Here is a 16,382-nt window from a genome sequence, read left to right as displayed (position 1 = left end):
GGTTCTTCACGCAGCAAAACTGTGTACCGTCAATGTATTTTGAAGAGTACTTGCAGTGCGTCTTAGCAGCTAAAATTCTGAAATTTCATTTCTTTCGTTGAGTTCTTCTTATACACAAAATTCCAGGTTACGTTTCAGCATGTCTGATTTGACCATTTTCCCTTGTCAGAAAAATTGCTGAAGTCTATAAGGAAAGACGTATAATATGCAGTATCACTCTCATGCTCTCCCGACGGATCTGTTGCCAATACACTTGTCGGGTTTTCCGCCGAATCGTATTGCGTAAATCTCACAATACTTCATCGATGCAACAGCTCGACATCTTCAGGCGGTTGTAGTTGCTGCTGTCACTGCTGTAAGACACGACGCAGCAGTGACAGCAGCAGCTACCACCACCTGAAGATGTCGATCAGTTGCATCGATGAAGTATTGTGAGATTTACTCAATACGACCCGGCGGCAAAGCCGACGAGGTTATTCGCTAAATACAATGTGTACAGAAATCCATAGGGAACAATAAGCCTGGAAGGTCAAGAACCAAGTGCGCCTTTGTGCACTCGAAGCACGGGAAACGCCGTGTGGAGTAATGAGTCGCAGGTGTTGGTAAATACCAAGTGCTGGATAGAGTATTTCGAAAACAGCCTACTTCGGTGCATTCCTCTAGCCAGCAGAACGACGTTGATGCATTGGTAGCGTTGTTGTGCGTGATGATTACACAGAATGAAACGGGTACACTCGCTCGCCTGCCACTGTCCCTCTCCAGTGAAACACAGCAGAACCCGGAATACGACCATGTGTAGTCATCTGTTCTATGTTAAGTAATACGTCTAGGCCGAGTCCCTACACATACCGGCAACCTGTACAACAGATGTGTGTGGCGGGTCCCGGACAGTGTAGGGTCCAGCCTTCGGCCGTCAAGTAGAAACTAGGTCAAGCCGGTAACCGCCGGAAAGCGTCAGATACGCCATTAGGGATCGCGACGATACCGTTTATTACGCATAGAGACGTGACTGAACGTCGTGTACTGAGTATTCTGCCGGAGGCAGCCCATTCAAGGCGACTCACAGACCACAGAAGGTAGTCTTCACCGAGTTAGCTGCAAGTGCCAGTCGCAGAGGGCAACTCTTCTACAATCTAGGACTACTTCAGTGCATCCAGGAAGACGCGTCGCAGCCCACCGTCAGCTATGCCACCGGGTCTTCCTCCCGGCCAAAACACAAGGCTCCGGACGGTTACCAGACGACGTGTGACCTACGACGGCGTATCAACAATTTGTACTTGTAATTAATACAGATTGTGAACTTCGGCTACAACTGCCTCAAAATCTTCTCACTCACTACGGACCTTGAATCTAAGTGATAAGTGTCCCACTCAAGAAACAGTAACCGACCTATATGTCACCATCCTGGATTACTTTGACAGCCGCTAATATAAGTTGGTTTAAGTACTTTTCAGTACTCAACTTTCTTAGGTGATATAATAACTGTTAATCTTCTTAGAACCGGTCAACTGTCAAGAATTATTTTGTTGTCTGGGCAATTAGCCAGAAATTATTTGCTGTTGTTCCAACTCGGCCTTCAATCCAATTACCGTTTCTTAATTAGGCCTTCAGCAGGCAGGTCGCTACCACTGGAAAGGGACTTGTGCTTATTTGCAGAATTATCCTCTTTTCTTTTACGTCTGGAAAATCATTCTTGTCCGCTGGCCGTGGGTATAGCAGTAACCAGCTGGGTACGACCTGTACCTTTGGTAAAACACGACACATGCCAGCGCTCCACACTAGTGTTCAGAATAGTACATAGGGTACTTGTCAATCTGACCTGCTGACCACCTTACCCTTCCGACATTTCAGTTTTCCAGTATGTAACATTGCTCAGATATATGCTGTTCACGTAACCCACATTCGCATATGTACACCGCAAGCTACAGTACAGTTGAAAAAGAACCTCAGCGGCAGGGCACGGTCACGAAGTCACAAGTCAAAGGCGTGAAATTACAAATGGATATAGGTTGGAGTACACTTGTACCAGCGTAAACCGCACTCTGTGCTGTCTCATTCAGTATGAAGCGGCAGGTAATTGTTTGCACAGCTCTTTCACAATTGTGCATCAAACAGTCTATTGCAGGATATACAACGAACGGCTTCGCTGCCTCCCTTGATCATCGCTTCTCTTTATTCAAAGGTTTAGCATGGATTCGTTTGATGTCTAATGTCATGCCTTTTTGATAAGGACTCTAAAAAGTTCGTCGACACTCTTGAAAAGATGGCACCACCGTTTTAAATACAGACGTCCCTGATCTCGTGATTGCGTGACTGCAGTCCTGCTGACCACTATATGGGTGAAGACTCGGGGCTCTGCAACGGGTTCTGAACAATTTCATTGATTTGATCAGGTGAAATTACGTCATGCCACAAATATCCGCAGTCGCTGTGGCGGAACTGTGTGTCCACGTTAATACATAGGGCTCTCAGATTCAGTAGCTCTTGATTGTGAACACGTCTCGTCTTGTAAGTACTTGTCTACACAGAGTTCTATTTTTTTCCCGACTAGACGATCTAGTTTTACTTTACAATATTTCTACGAACAACCTGGCCTTCGTCAGATTAATATAGTAACTGATGACGCGAGTCCTGACGGTTAACACGTCTAAGACTGTCGTATGCAAAACTTGATAAAGACTATAGGACAGTAGCAGAGGTTGTCGTGCAGTTCAGTTCAAACACTCGTTTCAGAAACTCTCTGCGCTAGTTCATTCTGTTAATCTCCTTTATCTATACATAAATACTCCAACCTATATCCATTTGTAATTTCACGCCTTTGACTTGTGACTTCGTTGCCGTGCCCTGCCGCTGAGGTTCTTTTTCAACTGACAGCCGCTATATATGATCTAAATAGCGTAGCTGCCAAATGTGCCTTCTACCAGTAATGATTTCTTTATTATGCAGCGAAACATGCTCAGATATGAAACATGAAGGCAAATTAAAAGTGTGTGCGACACTGGGACTCGAACCGAGGATTTTTGCCTTTCACTGAGACTTGTACTACCAACTGAGCTACACGGGAACGAAACTAGACCGCCCTCACAGCTTTACTGCCACCTGAACCTCATCTGCTACCTTCCAAACTTCACAGAGGTTTTCGTGCCTGATTTTTTTCTCAGAGGACATTGGGCTGCAGATAGAAAAATTCATTCTATGGGTAACCTATGTCTCTGCAGTACTCCTCCAGGGGTGCTAGTGCTGAAGTAAGACAGAAGATCTTCAGGCACACAGTTTCAATCTTTTTTTATTAATGATTTTATTTGATGACTACTTAGGTGCCTCATTGGCACCTGCTTAAGTCCACTAATGCAAGTAGGTAGATATGTCATTTAAACGTATGTGCTATTATGCGAATCACTACTTTCTAATGGTTAGTGTTGATTTCTGAAACTTCTCGGTAGACATAGACTTACTCACACAACGTCTTTCAGAAAGACACGAACGCCACACTAACCCCTCGCCTACATGTCGGTGCTTATATACTCGCATCGACCTTTCTGTGTCGTTGCACATAGGCTGCAACAACGCCCTCAAACTGAATATTTTTATCGCCCCTTATAAATAACTTCACCATTGTCAATAGCTACTTCTAAATATATAATCCTGCTTTCCTTCGGTATATCACCCTGCCACTATTCTCCATATTCTATGGGTACAATGTACTGTTGATTTGTGAGATGCCAGGAAGTTACCAACATGAACAGGCATTGACGGAAGCACGTACAATGTTAGTTGATGCAGGGTCTTTATGATGGTTGTCCTCCGAATAGTATTCTTCTGGAGTTGAGAACAAGCAGACAGTTTGGTGACTTAACAGTAAATCTTGCAGTGGACGTTTGGGGATTGAAAGCCACAGGCAGCTATTGCGGAAAGAAACATTTTGCAGCACTACATGTGGACAGAATGCTGGGCCTAAGAATTTCTCCCACACTGCGCAGACGGTGTGTTCGGTCGACAGAGCGGAAAAACGGTCTACCTAGATCTACCTGTTAGGAACCTCTTGCCACAACAGATGCCGGGAGTGGGAGAGAAATATAAGTTGCTCACTCAAAACGATATGGCAAAGTCATGAATGCCCTTTGTGAACATGGATGGCGGCCATAAGGATACGCGAGTTTTCATGTTCACTGTGGACAGTACGCTCTCATGGGAGTCACCAGGTGGTACCGTCCCTTGGCCTGTACAGATTTTTGGGAAGGCTCAGAACTTAGAAATAATTTTAGAAGGGACGCAACATTCATGGCGGCTCTGAAACGATCTGTGTTGGGGCACAAAAGCATTTCTCTTGGTTCAACCAGGAATCCTGGTCGGACACACTGCAAGTCCACTGCAAACTTGCAATTTGGCCACCGCTTCCAGGAATCTGAATTAATGGCACCTTCTGTGACCGTCAGATGCGATTTCCGTTAGTAGACTGGCGTTTTCACATCTTGAGATCTAGTTTGTGCACTTAGGTATATTGATTTCACTTAGCCGTAAGGACTGCTGGTGCTAAGTACACTCCTGGAAATTGAAATAAGAACACCGTGAATTCATTGTCCCAGGAAGGGGAAACTTTATTGACACATTCCTGGGGTCAGATACATCACATGATCACACTGACAGAACCACAAGCACATAGACACAGGCAACAGAGCATGCACAATGTCGGCACTAGTACAGTGTATATCCACCTTTCGCAGCAATGCAGGCTGCTATTCTCCCATGGAGACGATCGTAGAGATGCTGGATGTAGTCCTGTGGAACGGCTTGCCATGCCATTTCCACCTGGCGCCTCAGTTGGACCAGCGTTCGTGCTGGACGTGCAGACCGCGTGAGACGACGCTTCATCCAGTCCCAAACATGCTCAATGGGGGACAGATCCGGAGATCTTGCTGGCCAGGGTAGTTGACTTACACCTTCTAGAGCACGTTGGGTGGCACGGGATACATGCGGACGTACATTGTCCTGTTGGAACAGCAAGTTCCCTTGCCGGTCTAGGAATGGTAGAACGATGGGTTCGATGACGGTTTGGATGTACCGTGCACTATTCAGTGTCCCCTCGACGATCACCAGTGGTGTACGGCCAGTGTAGGAGATCGCTCCCCACACCATGATGCCGGGTGTTGGCCCTGTGTGCCTCGGTCGTATGCAGTCCTGATTGTGGCGCTCACCTGCACGGCGCCAAACACGCATACGACCATCATTGGCACCAAGGCAGAAGCGACTCTCATCGCTGAAGACGACACGTCTCCATTCGTCGCTCCATTCACGCCTGTCGCGACACCACTGGAGGCGGGCTGCACGATGTTGGGGCGTGAGCGGAAGACGGCCTAACGGTGTGCGGGACCGTAGCCCAGCTTCATGGAGACGGTTGCGAATGGTCCTCGCCGATACCCCAGGAGCAACAGTGTCCCTAATTTGCTGGGAAGTGGCGGTGCGGTCCCCTACGACACTGCGTAGGATCCTACGGTCTTGGCGTGCATCCGTGCGTCGCTGCGGTCCGGTCCCAGGTCGACGGGCACGTGCACCTTCCGCCGACCACTGGCGACAACATCGATGTACTGTGGAGACCTCACGCCCCACGTGTTGAGCAATTCGGCGGTACGTCCACCCGGCCTCCCGCATGCCCACTATACGCCCTCGCTCAAAGTCCGTCAACTGCACATACGGTTCACGTCCACGCTGTCGCGGCATGCTACCAGTGTTAAAGACTGCGATGGAGCTCCGTATGCCACGGCAAACTGGCTGACACTGACGGCGGCGGTGCACAAATGCTGCGCAGCTAGCGCCATTCGACGGCCAACACCGCGGTTCCTGGTGTGTCCGCTGTGCCGTGCGTGTGATCATTGCTTGTACAGCCCTCTCGCAGTGTCCGGAGCAAGTATGGTGGGTCTGACACACCGGTGTCAATGTGTTCTTTTTTCCATTTCCAGGAGTGTATCTTGGTGACCTGTAAATTTTTTGTGTTGCTGGTTTGTGTCTGTCATTCATTTGTTAATGTGATTTCTGTGTCACTTGTTGATTGTTCCCGATGGCGAACGGCGTCATTGCGAACGGCGTTGTGTTAACATGTGGGATGATAGATTATCTGTGGCAATTGCATTAATCATAGACTAGGCTTGTCTTTGTTTGGTATGAGTTGTTACTAGCTCGCCAGAGAAAATTTCAGGGTAGAATTGTGTGGCACTGCGGCGTGGAGCAATTGAAATCTAAGTAGGAACCTGAATGCATCCTCAGTAGAACCAAGGCACATTTGCTCCGAAGTAGTGAGAATATTCGAGTCTCGTCACAAATTGATCAGTGTTAGACAGGTAGCATCGATCTGTTGCGGAGAATGTTGTATGTCTGATTATGACAAGGTACTTCAGTGACACAACGATCGCGAAGATGAAACCGCAGCAGAGCGCCATGTAGAATCTGCAGACATGGCAAGACGTACCGTTAGTAGCGGAGGAGACTCATGAACAAAACGTCACAGAGCGGTGAAATGGCATTCATCTAGTCTTGGAGGTATTAGCGGAGGATCTCAATTTGAGACCATCACGTGATTTATGCGGAAAGAGGAAAAGAAGGGGCAGGAAGCGGTGAAGATGATGCGGGAGAGAGAGGGGATAGCCTCGAAGGAGATATAGGAATTAGTCGCTAACGAGACGAAGCAGGTACGGATGGTGGCTCAACAGCTTGTTGAAAGTATAGAACCTGTTAAGAAGGAAGTCGCGGGTACAAAGCGTCAAGAAAACATCTACAGAGACGCGAGAGGTCCCGAACTAGGCAAAACGCGATGCCAGGGTGGTAAGATTAGTAGCCTAAGGTGCACGCAACGATCCTTTGTTAGCGGAAGAAGAAGTAAAACAGGCCAAAACCGACATGTGCAAACAGTAAAGGTGTATGCCATGCTCCAAAAATGCGGCGGAAGGATGGTCCAGGAAATGCAAGAAAAGATTGGAGAGAACGTGAAGGGCATCACGCAGATCGAGGACAAACAGGCAGAAATATCAGAGTTTAAAGAAGAGCAGCACAGCAAAATGATCTAGAAAAAGACGTCCAGCATATACGTCGACGGATTGCGCAATTACAATCACGGTCTGGCACAGCAACAGTCCCCGATGATGAGGGGAGGATAGAAGAGCCCGCATTACAGCATTTCGATGCGCAGTATGAGGCAACATGACCGGCATTAAGGCGATTGCTGCAGGAGAACACGTCAGTCGCCATAGGGCGCCCAACAGAGCACGCGCTGTGGGAGTCGCTAAGTATGGCAGAAACCGAACAGGAGCACAACTTTGTACGTCTTCGGCGAACGGAAACATTACTCCCCGAATTTGACGACACAATAGGTGGCATAACAGTGCAAAAGGATTGACTGGACACCGATTTATGGAGATGCGTGCTGCAAAAAACGAGGGAAAATTCGTTCACAGGAAATGTCAAACCATGCGGCCACAAACATCTCTTATCCACTAAAAATTTACAAATGTACAAATAGAATAAAATACATTACAGCCAAGAAGCTAAATAGCCCAGTATGATAAAGTACTACTCTATTCGCGGCAACTGAAATACAAGCTGAAATTCATCCGCAGATGTTTAGAGGGACAGAGTACGGAGTTCAGGGACGTGTTCCTTGACACATATTGATCGCAAAGCACGCAGGAAAGAATCAAATATGAGATTATTCTGTAAGATCTAGAAGCATCAGGATACCATAGGCTTGCCGCAGTGGATACACCGTTTCCCGTGAGATCACCGAATTTAAGGGCTGTTGGGCGTGGCCCGCACTTGGATGGGTGACCATCCAGCCGCTACACGCTGTTGCCATTTTTCGGGGTGCACTCAGCCTCGTGATGCCAATTGAGGAGCTACTCGACCGAATAGTAAGGACTTCGGTCAAGAATCCCGTCATAACGACCGTGAGAGCGGTGTGCTGACCCCACACCCCTCCTATCCGCATCCTCCTCTGAGGATGACACGGCGGTCGGATGGTACCGGTAGGCCACTCATGGCCTGAAGACGGAGTGGTGAAGTTCTTTGAGTAGCTAATTAAGAAAAATCGGTTTCTGGACCAGCAATTCAATCTGTAGGAAATTATGAGACACTGTTACTTCAAATTACCTCTGCTCTACCAACAACTCCTCATCGTAAAGTGCAACGCCCCCATTGAATCCTTCAAGAGCGCGCCACGTGAAATAAACTGTGTCAACGAGATACAAAACGCAAGAGACGGAAACGAAACAGTGACAGCAGTTGGCAAGGCTCATCAAAAAGAACAACAGCTGACGAAATGGGGGAAATTATCGACCACAGGAAATCAATAACAACTCTAGCTATTGAGGGAATAACCAGCCACCATGGGAGAACAGAGGAAGACGAGGCAATTACAACAATTAAAACGAACGGCTGAAGGTAACTGGAGAGGACAATGAAATCCGAACTAGCTAGAGCGGGATACTGGAGAACCACAGTAGCAAAGAAACAACTGGGACAGCAACAGTCGATAGCAGCAGCAAAAGTAACAAGATCATGATACTCAGATTAGACCACCAATCCGTCACGTGGGAAACGAATCACAAGTGCAAATAGAAACTGACGCTCGGGGTTGCTTCGGACACATCTCAAAACAAGACCGCAGTAACAGTCGGAGGGAGCGACATTAAGTTGCTAGAATATGAAGACACAAGAGAACTTTTGATTGAGGAAAAGGAAGCCATGACACGACCGGATTTACATCTTATTATTCATGTCACCGTAGGCAACATCGACCTGACCGAAATTGTGGACACTGGAAGCCACATTACTGCAATCTAGGAATCTGCGTGCAAGAGGTTCACTGCACTTTATCCGTGGCCATCACTCACGCTGAAGAAAACGAAAATCACTGGCGCACAGAGAGGAAAGCACACAGAGGTGTCGATACAAAGCCGGTTGATGTTTAGCTATCACGGGGCATACCTTGGTAACTGAAATAGCGTTCTCCATGGATTGCTTCATACCACCTTCCCAAATGTCCCTGCCGTACACAAAGTCTTCTTGGAGATGAAGAGGATACTAGACGATGACATCATTGAACCACCAACCTCCCTCACGATAGTAGAAATGTACGATGGCTCATTCCGTTTGGCGCTGGATACACGCAAAATTAATACCATTATAGAACCAGAAACAGATCTTCCACCCAAGCCGGAGGAACTCCTACAAAACTTTCATGGTGTATCAGTATTCTCGTCCCTCGACTTGCTGTCCAGTTTCCGGCAAATTACAATCCACCCAGACTTCAGGAAATACACCGCATTCTTCGGTTTCGATAGACGTTACCAATTCAAACGCCTACCATATGATTTAAATGTGTCCCCAGCTTCCTTCATTATGGGACTGGATGGTATCTTAAAGTATTTCGTGAAACAATGAATCACCACTCATATAGACGATCTACTAATTAGGAACCGACAGGAAGGGACACAAGGTAATCTTAAGGAAAATAGTACAGACCTTTAAGGAATACCGCCAACATCGCAGAGTCGTGTATTGGGACCGCATCAGTATAATTCCTTGGCCATATCTTCACCGTGGAAGGAATCTCTCTAGACCCGGGCAAGATCGAGCCGATAGCAAAATTCGCAACACCAACAACTAAGAAGCAGCTGTATGAGTTTCTTGGTGTCTCTGATTTATAAAACAGATTCATTCTCGTGAAACTAGCAACACCACGATTCTGCTATCTCAAAGGGGAGAAGACACCGTGGGACTGGGAGGTTGTGGAAAAAAATGAATTCCAGTCTCTCAAAATGCACAGATTCTGTCGCACCCCAACCTGGCGGAGGAATTTTGCTTGGCAACGGGGCAACGGACTGCTCACACTTTGTTCTGGGCGTAGTAATTTCCCACAGTTTTCAGCAAGAGGGAACATAGTACATAAGACTATTGCTTTTGGAAGCCGTGTCCTCGGTAAGTGCGGGAGATAGTACTCGCTAACTGAATTGGAAGCACTAGCGGTGGTGTGTGGCTTCGAAAAATTTCGATTCTTTCTGTACGGGAGAAAAACAAGCATCTTCACCGATCAAAAAGTCTTGGAGTTCCTACTCACGGCGAAACTCCACTATAAGAAACTCACGAGATGGGAACTCTTGCTACAGGAGTACGGTTTCACTATTGCGCACATACCAGGGGAGAACATCATTGTGGATGCGATGTCACGTTCACCTATAGGATTGGAATGAAGTGCCGCAAACCCACTAGAAGAAGAACACTACAGCCCAGTACATTTAAAAGGTGGTGATTGAGAATTTCGTCACCACGATTCTTAAGAACATCAGCAGGGAACAAGACAAGCACCAAGCTCTGCTTTCTGTGAAGAGAAGCTCAAAGCACAGGATGGAGACTAAACTGAAGCAGTTCTACCTATTGAGCAAGGCAATCTTGTTATTTCACAGTGGAGAAGGAGCGCCCTGGGAGTGTTTGTATTCCAGAGGAACTTGTGAACAAGGTTATCTGGCACAATCACATTTTGGAACCTGGAAATCCTACCTGAAGTTACGCACACTGTACAACTTTAAGATAATGGACAGGCGAATTCGGAAGGTTTTGGTGGTGTGTAAATCAAAGAATGATACAATGATAATGCAGGCACCTCTGCTTCCCGTAATTGCAACCAAACAGAAGCATCCTGTTGCACCGATTTAATGGACTCTTTTGTGAACACAGGTAGGGGTTATAGTTACACCTGGTGGTAGTAGAGCTGACTTTTAATTATGCCATCTTAAACTCCCTGAAAAAGGGAACAGCACAGACAGTGTTCAGAGTCTTCTGCAAAGATTCCTCTCTTAGGTAGGCCATGTAGTTAGGATTGTCTCTGACAGTGGACCAAAGTTCCAATCAGAGAAATGGAAGGCTGTATTAGGGGAACACAGGATTAAAACATACACGCATCCATACGACACCCCCAGTCGCTCCCGGCAGAAAGGACAATGAGAAGCATGGGAACCCTTTGTCGTAGATACTACAGGATACGACATGCCACCTGGGATTTGCTACGGGACTTCCAGGAGGTGATGAATGAGTTGCCGCATGGAGTCATTTAGGTAGCACCAGTGACTATTCTCAAGAACAGGCAACCCAGATATCTAATCCATGAAGTCGTAGAGTTCTCCCCGAGAACCATAGTGCTATACAAGCAAGTTATTGACCTGGCAACCAGGAGGCCGCCAGCCGGAGTGGCCGATCGGTTCTAGGCGCTAAAGTCTGGAACCGCGCGACCGATGTGGTCGCAGGTTCGAATCCTGCCTCGGGCATGGGTGTGTGTGATTTCCTTAGGTTCGTTAGGTTTAAGTAGTTCTAAGTTCTAGGGGATTGATGACCACAGAAGTTAAGTCCCATAGTGCTCAGAGCCATTTTGAACCCAGGAGGCAGCATGAGACGGGTGTGAATAGGAAAAAGGTCTGGGACAGAAAGGCACAAGTGAGTGAATTCCGCATCGGTCAAAAGGTGTTTGTTAAAAGTTTCTATCTGTCTAGCAAGCAGAAACAGCTGCGCTGTAGGTTGTACCCTGTCTACAGTGGACCTGTCCGAATCCGCAGCATTGCTCACACGAACTCGAAACCTTGAAATCAAGGAAATCCCTGGGTATTTAGCAGATTTGTCGTGTGAAACCATCAATAGGATAGACACTTTTAGTAATTCAGTTAGGTTATAATGAATTTGGACATAAATCTTGAAGGGATTAACAAATTGTATTGGTAATGTGTAGCATAATCTGCATCACTCGTTTATAGAATTCCTGAAATTGATGTATTTGTAATAGGCATTTATTAGCTTATGGCACAACTCCTTGAGGAACTTGGTCAAATGAATAGCATGGCTGTTACATGATCGTATCAAGGCATTCAGTTATTGCCTGAAAATCAAAGTCAGGATTGTACAGAAATTCGTCATAAGCGACAATTCTTTATATTAACTGAGGCCTCTCTATGGCATGACAAATTCTGCACGTTGATTGAAATGAGCCCAGGATGCAACCTGCATCTATCTTTGTGACAAATGCCGTGCAAAATTACACGAGCGGGCTAAGGCCCTGCAGTCAAGGACTGTGCGGCTCATCCCGGCGGAAGTTCGAGTCCTCCCTTGGGCAAGGGTGTGTGTGTGTTTGTCCTTAGGATAATTTAGGTTAAGTAGTGTGTAAGCTTAGGGACTGATGACCTTAGCAGTTAAGTCCCATAAGATTTCACGCAAATTTAAACATTTGAACATTTTTTTTTGTGACAAATGACCATTACGTCTTCTGACCTCACTATTATTGTCCATTATCACGCTCCAAGGAGTATAAGAATGCTAGTCAAGAAAATACTGCATTATGAACATCAAATTCAGCTACATAGTTCTTGTAGTAGTGCAGCAAAGCCTTTGAACGGCTGAGTAACTCTCTATTGGAAGGCTGGAGTGTAGCAACGACCTTTGGGTCTATATGAATCATATTACAATGTTCAGCAAGGTCCACCTACGTGACTTGCTGGCGTGACTGTGTGACCTTTCAGGTGAACGAGGTCAAGTGATGATGTTTTTTTATGTGTGGACGTGGTTGGCAAAGCCCTCTCAACACTTCAACACTTACATCATAATTTTGACAGCTCAATACTATGTGACGATCCCCTCTGTTCCATGTCACATTATGACATTTTGAAATGAGACACTACACATGTGGAAATAAACCGTGGTGGGGGAATGAGAGAGGCCGAGCTACTCTCCCACTATTCTCCATAGTCAAAGGGTACAATTTAATGTTAATTTTTTTCCCAAGACATCGTGTTTGTGAGACGACAAGAAGTTATCAGAATGAGCAGGGATTGATGCCAGCATGTACATTGTTAATGCATGTGGGGTCTTTATGGTGGCTCTCCCACAAATAGCACATCTATGGAGTTGAGAAAAAAACAGGCAGTTTGGTCTGTTAACAGTAAATCTTGCAGTGGACGTTTGGGGTCTGAAAGCCACGTGCAGCTATTAGAGAAAGAAACATATTGAAACATCTACTGCGGACAGGATGCTGGGCCTAGGAATTTCTCGCACAGTGTGCAGACAAAGCATCTGCTCGACAGGGCGGCAAAAAGGCCTACCTATACCTACCTGTTAGGCACCTCTTGCTGCAGCAGAGGACGTGGGTGCGAGAGAAACCTAGGTCACCCAGTCAACGCATTACAACAGCGATGTGAATGCGCTTTATGAAGAGGGATGGCAGCCATAAAATTTCCCGAGGTTCTATATTCACTGTGGACAGGAGGCTATCGAGGGAGCCTACAGGTGGTGCCATCCCTTGGTCTGCAGAGATTTCTGGAAAGCCTCAGGCCTTCAAAACAGTCTTAGAACATAACATTTATGGCTGCTCTAAAACGGTCTAAGTTGGGTCACCAAAGCACTTCTCTTGATTTAGCCAGGCCTCCTGGAAGGACATGCCATAGTGTTGTTCTCGTCCACATATGGATCTTCAAGATAAACGTGTCGATCATTATACAACTGTATGTAAACTCAAAATAACATGCTGCCTGAAGTTACAGTGTGAAAAACAAAATTCGGGAGCACAAAGTCTCTTCACCTCTGTGCAGGAATTTGCAAGTCAGGAATTAGTCGCTTTTCCTGAGAAGAGATGAATATTGTTAACTTTGATTAGGACTGGCCGAAGAGTAGAACAGATGAATTAGAGGGGAGACATGGAGCTCGTGATGTCTTCTGACTGGCATGAAACCCCCGTGGAGATGGACACAGGAGTGCTTTAACGGAGTTTACCTAAGAGTGGAAAATGAGGAGAGGAGATACTTGGTCTTCCAATTGAGATTGCTGCCTGGAGTGGATCTTCAGTTTCAGACTCTAGTCTGGAGAGGGTTCAGACTGCGACTCTGCACTAGCACTGGCCCTGACTGCAGAGCCTTTGATGAGGGCTTAGCTGTACCAACAGTTTCGACCTCTCTAATCTCGGATAACTCGCTGTGCCAAGGGCAGTGTTATTCCTGATAGGTCTGCCACTTTGACTTTTGATCTCCTCGTGCGCGCAGCCGCATAAGTGAGTCAAATTGGTCCCTGGAATTGGTCCCTGGTATGAATGTGAATGGGAGTATCACGCACTGGAAATCGCCGAGATTTCAGGACTCCTTTTGAGAGTAATTTCGATTTGTCCAACGGATCGCTAGCCGCGACTTTTCATATTTCTTGCCTGAAATAGGGAATTACAAGCGGCAAGCGGCGCACATCGCTCCTCTGCGAACACTTGAACCACGACCATGACCTGAGACAGCACCGCACATCGAAAAAAGGTATATTGTATTGCTGTTCCAGCTTGTTAGGGCAAACAAGATCATAATCTCACCACTTTCTCTCAGCTCCACCAATGTAGTACAACTTATATGTAGAATAAATCCATCAAGGTGTATTCAGTGTTAGATAATTACAGATTGCAATATCCGTATTTAGAATTAGAGTAAATAGTTCAATCAGAGAGTCTTAGCCAACCAGCCGATCCATAGCGTTATCAACTGTTCGTTGCATATTTGTGCTACCATCAGAGCATTTTGTTTTTTGTCATCACGCTTAACACGTATTTTCGTGCAATTTTCATCGATAAGTTGCGCCATAACTATTATAAGGGGTCAACTATGTGTTGATGCATTAATCATCGATCAACAATTGTCAAAAATAATGACAGGGCCACCATATCATTAACACTATTTCAGCATTGAGGTTCATTTAGATTCTCATAACTGTAATAACCTCTAATCAAAACTATCAACAACAAACACAGTTAAAGGGCAAAACCAGTTTAGCAGACACATGGGAGAGGTAATAAAGCTAATGGATTACTAGTTAAAATGATAGATGTCAGAGCGGTAATTCAGAGTCACCTGTCGCTTTCCAAAACATACCGCTAGTCTAGTGCAGTATTGCAATTTTCTAAGATAATTCGTGGGAGTAGTACTGCCACTAGTGGTCCTACGTTTCAGCGGAACTTAAACTCCTATGTCAAAATAATGCATAGGATCTTACTGCGTTGCAGTGGTCCTTGATTCCTATGGAGCTGAAACTGATCTGTCTTGACGTGGCTTTTACCAATTTTCTGTAAGTTATTCGTGTCCTTAGCTTGAAAGACTTATTAAATTTATGGTTCGATAATATTCACGCAAGTCAGAGCCTCCTAATCATACAATGAAGGCTTTCACGACCGTGTGGTACTGTTGTTGATAACCCGGAAGAATTATCAACAACAAGTCAGAGCCTGCTTCCTTTCGAACTGGAATTGGTATTATTACATTCTTCTCGAAATCCGAGAGTATTACTCGTGTCCCATAGTATCTTGCATACCATGTGTAATAGCTTTTCGTGGTTGGAGTCTTCCAACGAGCTGCGTACTTTTTTTTCTACTGTTCGAAAAGGAGCTAATAATATTAAACAGTTCATAGTTGTTGCGTTGCTATTTTCTTCGAACACTGCTGTAAAAGTACGCAAAGCACATATGGAAGACTATTGTCTATGTCATCTTGTAAATATCGCATAAGGGATGTCAGAACGTATAATCATACATGTTCGTGGTCACGTTGACTGTAATAGCGTCCCTTGTTCTTGCTAACATCGGTACCGGTTATACAGGTTCTTGTCCAGTACGCGACTCAAAAATCGACTTCCTCTCATACTTGCAGGCGTCATTAACCTTGCCATCTAGCTTAATCACAGTGATTATCAAAATGGTTCAAATGGCTCTGAGCACTATGGGACTTAACATCTGAGGTCATCAGTCCCCTAGAACTTAGAACTACTTAAACCTAACTAACCTAAGGACGTCACACACATCCATGCCCGAGGCAGGATTCGAACCTGCAACCGTAGCGGTCACGCGGTTCCAGACTGAAGCGCCTAGAACCGTACGGCCACTAGCGGCCGGCCAGTGAATATCACCAGGTGACCAAAAGGAGACTATAACAAACAGTAACTGCTGAAAAATACGAGATACGAATGCCAGTGAAAGTGTCAGTCAAATGATACTACGACAGCAGCGCATCGTTACTTGAGCGGCGCCGCGTGTAGTAGCCGTGTGGTCCAGGCGCCTTGTCACGGTCCGCGTGGCTTCCCCTATCGGATGTTCGAGTCCTCCCTCGGGCATGGGTGTGTGTGTTGTCCTTAGCTTAACTTAGATTAAGTAGTGTGCAAGTTTAGGAATCGATGACCTCAGCAGTTTAGTCCCATAATATCTTACGACAAATTTCCAACTGTTTTCCTTGAGCGGCAATGACAACAACGTTCGGTTGCGGTCCTACATTAGGGCTGCCATCATAATAGATAAATGTTACTAAATGATAGCTCTCTCCAAGTTTCTCTGCCTGTGTTCG

The sequence above is a fragment of the Schistocerca nitens genome, chromosome 5 (assembly GCF_023898315.1).
Source record: "Schistocerca nitens isolate TAMUIC-IGC-003100 chromosome 5, iqSchNite1.1, whole genome shotgun sequence".
NCBI lineage: Eukaryota > Metazoa > Arthropoda > Insecta > Orthoptera > Acrididae > Schistocerca > Schistocerca nitens.
Note: the sequence above shows the minus strand (reverse complement) of the source record.